General features: G+C 35.2%; 1 non-coding gene across 1 annotated transcript; it reads right to left on the bottom strand.

Moving 5' to 3' along the window:
- Nucleotides 1-4,315: 4,315 nt before the first annotated feature.
- LOC129080825 (U6 spliceosomal RNA) lies at nucleotides 4,316-4,421 on the bottom strand. Its single transcript, XR_008530223.1, has one exon. It is a non-coding gene; the product is annotated as a U6 spliceosomal RNA (small nuclear RNA).
- Between the last annotated feature and the right edge of the window lie 6,238 nt (nucleotides 4,422-10,659).

Below are 10,659 nucleotides of genomic sequence, written 5' to 3' on the forward strand. Positions count from 1 at the left end.
GTTTAGGATGAGTCCATTAAACACTCAGTTCATTGAATTTGTTTAGTTTTGGTTCCAAACAACATTCTAAAGATGTAGTTTCCTAAGTAAGTCTCTCTAGAGGTAGATTTTGCAGTGAGCACATGAGCTTCTGGACCTTTTCAGTCATTTCTTAGTGTAAATCAGTGATTTGCACTTACCTAATCATGTTGGTTTACCACAGAAAAGGAATGCACACTTTTTGAAGGCATAGGCAGGCTGGCTACCTGGGTGTTGAGATCTCCTTCTAAATTATCCTGTCTCATTGCATGAGGGTGACTAAGTGAGTTTCATTTCTTCTCCCAGAGATGGACCAGCTTTTTATGTGCAGGTGAAATAAAGGTTTTGAATCTACAACGCGGAGGACTATAAGTTCAAGTTTATGTATTTAGCATGATAACGAATGTCAACCAGGGAGACCTGAACAGAAGTGATAAACCTCTTTCCAAACTACTTCTGCATACTTTTCAAAAATCTAAATTTAATTATTAAGAAAGTAATAACTGGACATAATTTAAACATAAAAAGGATTACTTGGCTTATAATAAATAGCTCCTGATTCCTGCTACTCAGAGACAACCATGTTCAACTCTTGAAGTTATTTCTTCTGGTATTTACTTCCATATTTCCAAATTTCATGCTTCTTGACTTGATTGCTTGGTTTTTAGAGTTTGAGGCACTTTCTATTTTTTTTTATACAATGGAAGAAGAGGGTTTTACAAATCCTCTATTGCTATTTTACAAATACCAACCAATCTTCATCCCTGTTGCTAACACACACACACACATGCCCCTTCTATGTAGATTTACCACAGTCTTTGTTTAGAATCATTGAATCATTATAATGGTACCTAAGCATCTTCACAGCTGAGACATTGTTTGTGAATATGCTAATTGCACATCTTTTCTTGCACAACTTTTGCTTTTTTTCTATAATGAACAGTAAGGAAGGGCCATGTCATATGATCACACTGTACGGCCTAGTTAGGAATATATGCCTTTAAATTTTTGTTTTATCCTTTAGTGATCACTTATGCTCTGTTTTCTGTTTATAGAACTATTATTATTTAGATGCTAGATTTCTCAGATTGATTCAAAAAGTGAAATTTCCCCTAATTTCAATATCTCTACATTTGATCTCTGCATTCTATTTTGTTTTTTAATGCTTCTGTTTGAAAGATTTCAGAACACCCCAAAATATGCTAATTTGGCATAGTGACTCTTCTGTGCTAAAGGCACTGACCAGGCACAAGAAAGACACTCTGATCTTCCCTTTTCTTCCTAAAAAATGGAAGAGGAAACTCCCATGTGAAAGATGCTTTCCCTGACCCGGTAGAAAAGAACATTCTTTTCACCAGAGACTGGGAATTGAGGCTGAAAAGAACCATTACAAATTAACCTTGTTAAAATAACCATTATCTTCTTTTACCTCCTTATATATTTCAGTTACTTTTTCAAAATTACTACTATTTATTCAACCTAATATATTAGCACTAGGCCTAACTGCTCTTTTGAGTCTTTATTTTCTCGTAAAGTCTTTAATGTACATGTGAAAAGAAAGTTTGTATGCTTTTCTCCTGTTAATCTGTTTTATGTCAAATTAATTCTCAGGCCTACCAGGTGGTCCTAAGAGGGAAGAGAAAAAGTTTTGCCACCTCTACATGTTGAAAGGTTTATTTCTGCATTATATATTTAATTTTCTTTCTCTCTCTCTCTTTTTTTTTTTTTTTTTTGTAGCAAAACATTCTTTGCTTGTTTTATGAGCACCTTGTTTTAGGTTGTTGCAGCATCTGCTCTTACCTTTTTAACAAAATGGATTTAAATGCTTTAGAGTTTCCTTTCGTTTACTCCCTTATATTTGTTATCTCTATTTCCTTTTTCTGTTTGTTCAGTCCCTACATTTCACGTTAAAGCGTCTCTTTGTTAACTGGTGGTTTCTGGTTGCTCATTTTAAAAGATAGATTATTAGGAGTTGTTTCTTGACACAATTTGGCCATTTGTGGACCTTGTCCCAGGGCGATTGAATGTGGGACCTGGCTCTCTTAGTAGAAAACTACAAAAATAACTTCTCTAGGTTTTTCTTCTGGGTGGATCAGTTTCCCCAGAAAGAATGTCTTTAATTTTCTACATAATAATATAAAATTGGCTGCAAACATTTTGGGAGTCCAGTAAGGAAAAGGTGCTAGTGAAGAGAATAGGGGATTTTATAAGCCCTTATACATTAAGAACTCTGGAGAATGAACTATGTCTTATTCATTCTAGTAACCCCTGTGGCACTGACATATTGTGCCTTACATATTGTGGCATGGGGAGGTATGAGCACTTTTGTCATGCTATTATTTGTCAGGATTGATTTAGTGTTCTCTTGATGTTCCACGTGTATCCCTTTAAAAACTGAAAGAGGATGAGAGGCCTTTACCAAAGCCTCTTCTTTGATCAGAATGCATTCATTGCTGAGCTTCTGATTGTACAGGATAAAGCAGTCAACCTACGTATAAAGTGCTTAATTAGTTCCTGGTATAGAAACTGTTATTAGATTCATATTTGTGAATGACCTAAAATTAATTTATTAATTAAACAAATGTGTCTTTGAAGCATGCAGTTTTGCTAAGGCGATCTTTACTTTTAATAATGCTTATCCTCAAGCACCTTATATTCTAGAAGAGATACATGAAAAATTGATAAATTAAATAATAAGACTTACAATCACATCAAAAATAAGAAAATACTTAGGAATAAATTTAACCAAGGAGGTGAATATTTACAAGACATTGATGAAATAAATTAAAAGATATCTTACATTCGTGGATCATAAAAATTAATATTCTTAAAACGACCATATTACCCTAAGCCATCTCTGTATTCAATGCAATTCCTATCAAAAATCCAATGACATTTTTAAGAGAAATAGGGAAAAAACCCCTAAAATTTGTATAAAACCACAAAAGAATAACCAAAGCAATCTTGAGAAAGAAAAACAAAGGTGGCCATATCACACTTCCTGATTTCAAACTTTGTAGTAATTGAAACTATATGGTACTGGCATAAAAATCGACACGTAGACCAATGGAACATACAGGTAACTAATATTTGACAAAGAAGCCAAGAAAACTCAGTGGGGAAAGGGCAGTTTTTTCAATAAATGGTGTGGGGAAAACTGGATACCTGCATGCAGAAAAATAAAATTAGATCACATTTTATCCCATTTACAAAATTAACTCAAAATGGATTAAAGACTAAAATGTAAAACCCAAAACTCTAAAATTACTAGAAGAAAATAACAGGGCAGAAGCCCTTTGACATTGGCCTTAACAAGAAGGCCATGATACGGGAAGTGTAAGCAACAAAACAAAAAATAAACAAACAGGACTATATCAAACTTAAAAAGCTTTAGCACAGAAAAAGCAGCAATCAGCAAAATAAAAGGCAACTTAAGGAATGAGAGAAAATATTTGCAACCATTTACCTGGTAAGGGGTTAATGTCCAAAACATGTAAGGAGTTCGTACAACTCAATAGCAAAAACAAAAAACAAAACAACAACAACAAAGTGATCCAATTAAAAAAATGGGCAGAAGAACTGAATAGACAGTTTTCCAAAAGAGAAGGTGATCAGCGTCCCTAATCATTAGGAAAATACAAATGAAACCCACAGTTAGATATCACCTTACACAATTTAGAATGGTTATTATCAAAAAGATAAAGGATAACTTGAGTTGGTGAGGACGTGGAGAAAAGGGAACTTGTACAAGGCTGGCGCTACAGCCACCTTCAAAAACAGTATGGAGTTTCCTCAAAAAATTAAAAATAGAACTGCTGTAGGATTCAGCTATCCCATTTCTGGATATATATCTAAAAGGGAATTTAATCACTATTTCAGAGAGACATGCATTCCCAGTTCATTGTAGCATTGTTCACAATAGGCATGAGAGGGGAATGGATGTAAGTGTCCTTAAATAAACATGGTAATCAGAGGACTTTAGCAAACAGAAAGCTAAAAAGATTAGCATTACCGCACAAGAGGATTAAAGAGGGTGGGGGAAAGCACTAGCACATAACATAAAATGATGGGAAACAGTTAGACCTTTCAGCGGTGCTGGCCTATTGTCCTTTGAGGGCAACTCTGAGGCCTACTAATGCTTTTCTGCAATGGCTGCCAATCATCACTGCATTTCCATTCCTTACTAAGGTCAAGGGCAGCGTGTGTTCTCAATAAAGAGGCCAGGCTCAAAAAGAAGTTGGTTTTTTAAAAAGATATCTTATTGAAAGGAAGATCTTGCAGAACTATTGGCCTCATTACCAATATTTTGCTTTGCTTATTTGCTTTGCATTTTTGAGCAAGGAGCCCTGCTAACCTCCTCTGTATCATTCCCATTTTAGTATATGTGCTGCCGAAGCGAGCACATTGCTTTGCTTCCCTGTGACGTGTACATATGTGATGCCAAAGGAAGCTCCTTCCCATGACTGCCTTCAGATAGATGGAAAACAGGAATTTCAGTTAAATGTTATTCATTCAACAAAAATATACTGAGAGCCTCCTTTGAATCAGGCCCTGAGACACAGCATGACTCTGATATGTCAAAGATCCTGACATGTGTACAATCCAGTGAGAGAAATAGACAACAGTAAAGTAGCTACACACAAAAATGTAAATTGCAACAATAATAAATGCTATCAGGGTGATAAACACAGTGCTATGGATATTAGATTAGGCATTTTTAAAGGAGTGAATCCCCTTCCCCCCAGACAAAGGTGAGTAGCTACAATCTTGGAGATGATAGAAAGTATGTGCAAAGCCCTGGGGCTAGGGTCAGGGAACCATGGCAAGGAGGCACTGAGAGAAGACCAGTGGAGAGAATTTGGGAGGAGGAGGGTATAAGAAGAAGTGTCAGACCATAGTAGGGTTGGGCCATAGTACTCTTTGTGGCCCATGAAGGAGTTCTGTCGTTTTCCTAAACACAAAGGAAAGGCATTCAAGGGCTTTAAAGGTGGTATGTTTCTGACGTCTTTACACTTGTGCTTCGGAAAGGTCATTGTGGCTGCAATCAGCAAAGCAATTTGGAAAGGCAAGGGTGGATGGTAGAACACAAAACACTGATCAAAACTTACTGAGAATTGTTGCATGAAAGCAACATTTAATTTATAAGAGAATAAAGCTGTAAAGGATATCAAGAAATTTAATCTGACACTCTCCTTTCAGACCTGTGGATGTTGCACACTTTTAGGACAAATGACTTCATAAAGTCTCCAAGAAGACAAAGATCTGCTATATCTCTTGGGAACAGATACTGACATTTGACTTTATTACAGAGGATCCCATTTCAGTGTTTTAAAATGCTACAGCTCTTATTGAATAACCTTCACAACAACATTGAGAAACAAGTTGGCGTCATAGTTTTGATTTTACAGACGTGGAGTTTAAGAAATTAGATTTAGTAGCAGTGACTTTCTTTCCAACCTTCCGGTTCCCTGAGTTGTCCAGATGACCTTGCATTCAACAGAAATGTCCTGGAGCAAGTTGGATGGATGTCAACTGCAATATTATTTAGACTTATTGGGCGTCTCCTTGAAGCTATTTCAAGCATGAGGCTACACCCTTTGACTATGTTTTTACTTTTTATGTACACAATATATGCATTTTACAGTTAATTTCACCAATCCCTCTGTTACTTATTGACCTTTAAAGGCAGGTTTATACACAATCATTTTATGAACTTGTAAGGATTTTGCTAAGTTCTCAACCTTACTGTATATGGATTGAACCAAAGCTCTGTGTCCAATAGAGTGCGCATGGTGAAGGTTTCAAAGGGTCGATTCATTTTAATCTCACAGAAAAGAATGTATATAAACTTTCTCTATTTTTTCCTTAGGTGATGAAACATAAAGTCTACAAATTGTTTAAAAAATTAAATCAAGCCACTGGTGTGGCTCAGTGAATTGAGTGCCAGCCTGTGAACCAAAGGATCATTTGTTCAATTCCCAGTCAGGGCACATGCTGGGGTTTTGGGCCCGGTCCCCAGTAAGGGATGCATGGGAGGCAACCACACATTGATGTTTCTCTCCCTCTCTTTCTCTCTCTCTTCTCCTCCCTCTAAAAATTAAATAAATGAAATCTTTAAAAAATTAAATCAAATCATAACAGTAAAGGTTCATTTTAATTAACATTTCTTTTTTGATCTAATTTGTAATATTGACTCCTCATTTTCTAGAGCTCCACAGAAGTTTTAAAAGTATATGATATTCGAAAATAATTCCTGGAGAGCATCAGAGGGAGCAAGTTTTCATTATCTCTTTTCTCCCAAAACAGGCATACTTCTGGCCCAGAATCTGAACTCAGGATTTTTCATTAGCTCTTTTTAAATTGCACCAGAGAAAGTAGTTTAAAATTTTGATTATTTGCCACAGTAGGGCATTATCACAGAAGAAAATATTTTTGTATCATAAAATGATATTATAATAGATACTAAAATTTATCTTTGAAATGCTGGCCGCATGTAATGCTACATCTGGGTCATTCAACTGTAATTACCTGAATAATTTAGGCAAAAGCCATTTACTTGTTTTTAACTAAAACACCTGAGTAACAGAAAAAAGCTTGGGCTTTATCGAAATTGTGTATATTTTTTACCTGAACTTTTGTAGCATGTCAGGCTAATACATTTTCCTGAAGAGATTTCTAATTATTTAGTTAAAGTATTTTGAACTTATTGGATTCTGTAACTGACTAAGTAGGAGAATGGTACAGTGAACTTTGTGGGTAAAATTGGTAGGTAAAAGTTTAAGGAGCTGCAAGATAATAACATAGTCTCAAAGTACCTCTCCCAAAATACTTATCAGACTCCACCTTAACCTAGGCCTCAAGATAAATATCTTGATGTATGATACAATGATGGCCCTAAAACTGTGCGCTGGAGAGAAGCTTCTTGCTTTCTGATCATGTGCACTACGGTAGAATAAAAAGCCTGCTAAAATGAAAGCCCCATAATGTTTAAAAGTCAGGACTATGATCGTTATTGAACACACTTATCTATTATACTTTGAGGGCTTAATAAGTGTTTGATTCTAAGCAATTACTAATTTATTTGACATTTAGTGAGCATCTACATGCAAGTCTAGTATAAAACAACACAGAGACCAACAGGTTAAGACAGAATTCTATAGCATGTTCTGTTACATAATTGGGCCTAGAGTAGGTTCCAGAATTTTGATTTAAGTATTCACAATGGGTCTTCCTAGTCCAGGTATCTTTAACTCAGGGTTTTATAAAACTAATAAAAAAAATCAGTTAAACATAATTGAGATTAACCCTCCAAATAAAATACATATCTATGTGTCCGTATTCAAATAAGGAATAAGTGAATAAATTTGCAAAAGATAGATAAGGGACAATGCTCCTTTATAGAGGAAGGTAGGAAATAGAAGATCAGCATTATAACACCATAGTAGTAATTGCTGCAAGCACGATCCTTTAGTGGATGCTGAAATTAGTGGGCTAAAGTTTAAGAAGGAGCAGGGTATTTGTGCAGTCTCAAAGAACCTCTTCCAAAATAAGTAACTTGACAGGAGAGAAACCTGGCAGACATCCCTTTGACAAAGGGCTCAAGGTTAATATCGCCAGCAATGAGACATAGTGGTATCCTGTGCCCTTTGATATAATGCCCTGAGAAGGGTCCATCGCTTCTCTGCTATCATCCCCAAGCAGTGCGAGCCTCGTTCTACCCATGAGCAGGCAAGCCAAAACTGAGGTGTATCACAGTCTGCCAAATGGCTAACCAGTTCTCCACAAAAGTCTCAAAGTTGTGAAAAACAAAGAAAAACAGGGACAGTAGTAGATAAGACGAGGCTGTGGACAGGACAAAACACTGTGGGATCCTGGATTGGCTGGATCCTGGAATAGGAAAAGGTCTTTGGTGGAGAAATGGGGGAAATCTGAACAGAGACTGCTGTTTAGTTGAAACAGTACAGTGCTAACATAATCTGCAGGTCCTGACACTTGTACTAGGGGCGTGCAACATTGGGGAATCTGAGTGATGTGTATACGGGAGCACCCTGGACTATTTTTACAACTCTTCTGTAAACTTAGAATTATTTCAAAGTTGTGTTTTTTTAAAGTTGTGTTTTTTTCCTTTTTATTGAATTTCTTGGAGTGGCACTGGTCAACAAAATAACACAGGTTTCAGGCGCACAATTCCACAACACACCTGTACACTCTAAGGTGTGTCCGCCACCCCTAGTCAAGTCTCTTTCCCTCACCATCTATCTCCCATACCCTCCTCCCCCTCCACCACCTCCTCCACCCCTCTCCCCTGAGCAAGCACCACACTGATGTCCATGCGCACAAGTATTTTTTTTAAGCAATGAAAACGGAGGCTGACACTATGAAATGAGCACAATATTCACTGTTGGACAAATACCTTAAGTGGGAAAGTCTAGGCTGCTAAATCTTTCACTGTCTGTCTTCTACTCCATCTCCACCACTTGAAACATGTTTGTTCCTTAAATATGGGCCTTTCCATATGTGGCAATGGCTCAATGCAACTGTCATTAGAGGTAACATAATATTCTCCTGATTTTCATTTGTATCTCAGCTTTTATGGCATACAAATACTTTCAGCATTTCCCTAGAGAAGAGTGATGAGAAGATTTTTTAGAGCAGGTATCGCGGGAGAAATATTTCAGTCTCAAGATCCATCAGGGTGCTTATTTCTTTAGCAACTTCTGGGTCTTCAAAGTGCTTTCTTTGCAAACAACCATTAGTTGTTAGTAAGTCTTGTTATGTGGTTATTGTTACCTGCAAAGTACACTATTAAGGCTTTTCCATTGGCTCAGCTAATATAATTTGTCCCACCTAATAGCAATGTTCCTTTTGCTAGAATATCTTGTATAAGACATGGCAAAACAGTTCTCAAATCTCTTGTTTAGAAGTCACTTTGAAAAGCATTTTGACAGTGTCTTGAAATGTTAAAAATAAAATTATCATATGACCCTGCATTTGATACTAACATACTAGTAGGGATATATTCAACATGTCTACACAAAAATTTACACAAATGGTAAGAGCAGCATTGTTCACAACAGCCAAAAAAAGTGTATATGCACACAATGAAATATTATTCAACTATTAAAGGGAATAAACTATGATAGATGCTACAACATAAACTTTGAAAACATCCTAAATGAAAGAAACTTATAGAAGACCACATTTTTCACAATTCATTTACATTAAATGTACAGACTAAGCAAATCAATAGAAACAAAATATGTTAGTGATTGTCAGAAGCTAAGGTAGAGGGGAAATGGATAATAATTGCTAATGGGAACGGAGCTTCTTTTTGGGGTGATGGAATGCTCTAAAATTGTGATGAGGGTTGATCAACTTTGTGACGATATTAAAAATGACTAAATTGCATACTGGAAGGGGTGAGTTTTATAGTATATAAATTATATTTTAATGAAGCCATTATTAAAAAATTATTGCATGTCATGGATTATTTGTGGTAGAAGAATGATGAGAAGGGCTATCATCTTTCTCCAAGGGTCAGTAATTTTTATGTATCCTGCTGTTTCACAATTACATATCTGTTCTGTGTATGCTTGGGAACACATGCATAAACATAGCATGTTCAATAATACCACTAGTAGTTTAATTTATAATATTCATAAAATCAACATAATTATATCATAATAGTTAATGTGATATATGATATAATTCAGGAAAAAAATGTTGAGCAACATTTTATCTAGAAATAATTTTGTATCTAGGATTTATATCTTTTCAAATCTCAAAAATTCTTCGTCTTCAGCCACAAAAAATGTTTGGAAGCATATAGCTTTTTTGTTTGTATTTTAAACCTTCTTAGATGGAACGCTAAGACAGTTTTTTTAATATTAGTAAAGCTTGCTGTTTTTGCAGTGTGATTAATGTGAACAAAATGTGTTTGGGCTACCTCATTTTTCTTTAATAATTTCTATTAGGCATAGTTTTTATTATGACTGAATCAAATATAATTTATCATGGCTTTTTCTAATATAATTTTAGAAGTTTTTTTCTGCTTCTGAAATTCTGAAGAAGCAAAGCTGATATTTGGTTTGTACTTATTTCTCTCAGAATATGAAGAGTCAAAACTAATCCTTTTTCTTGAAATACTCAAGGCCTATATAAAATTAAATAACTAATAGTTAAGTGATATTCTTAAAAGTTACTTTACTTACTGCTGTAAATACTAGTACATTAAGCTATTCTACAAAGATTAAAAGTATGGTATGATCTACTTTCTGTTATTTTTTTGTACTGTTACTTTTTTAAAAAAAGGGATATAATTGACATACATATTAGCTTCAGGTATACAAATTAATGATTTAATAGTTGTATATATCATGAAATGATCACACCAGAAAGTCTAGTTAACATTCATCACCGTACATAGTTATAGAATTTTCTTTTCCTGTGATAAGAACTTTTAAGAAATACTTTCTTAACAACTTTCAAATATGCAATACAGTGTTAGTAACTGTAGTTGCCATGCTGTACATTATATCCCCATGACTTATTTGTATTATTACTTAATTTAAAAAATTAATTGGGTTACGAATTATTACATTTGTAATAGTTATTCATGTTTTGCTGCATTAGAAGTCACAC

The sequence above is a fragment of the Pteronotus mesoamericanus genome, unplaced genomic scaffold (genome assembly GCF_021234165.1).
Source record: "Pteronotus mesoamericanus isolate MK-2021 breed Mesoamerican mustached bat unplaced genomic scaffold, CSHL_Meso_final contig_90, whole genome shotgun sequence".
Taxonomy (NCBI): Eukaryota; Metazoa; Chordata; class Mammalia; order Chiroptera; family Mormoopidae; genus Pteronotus; species Pteronotus mesoamericanus.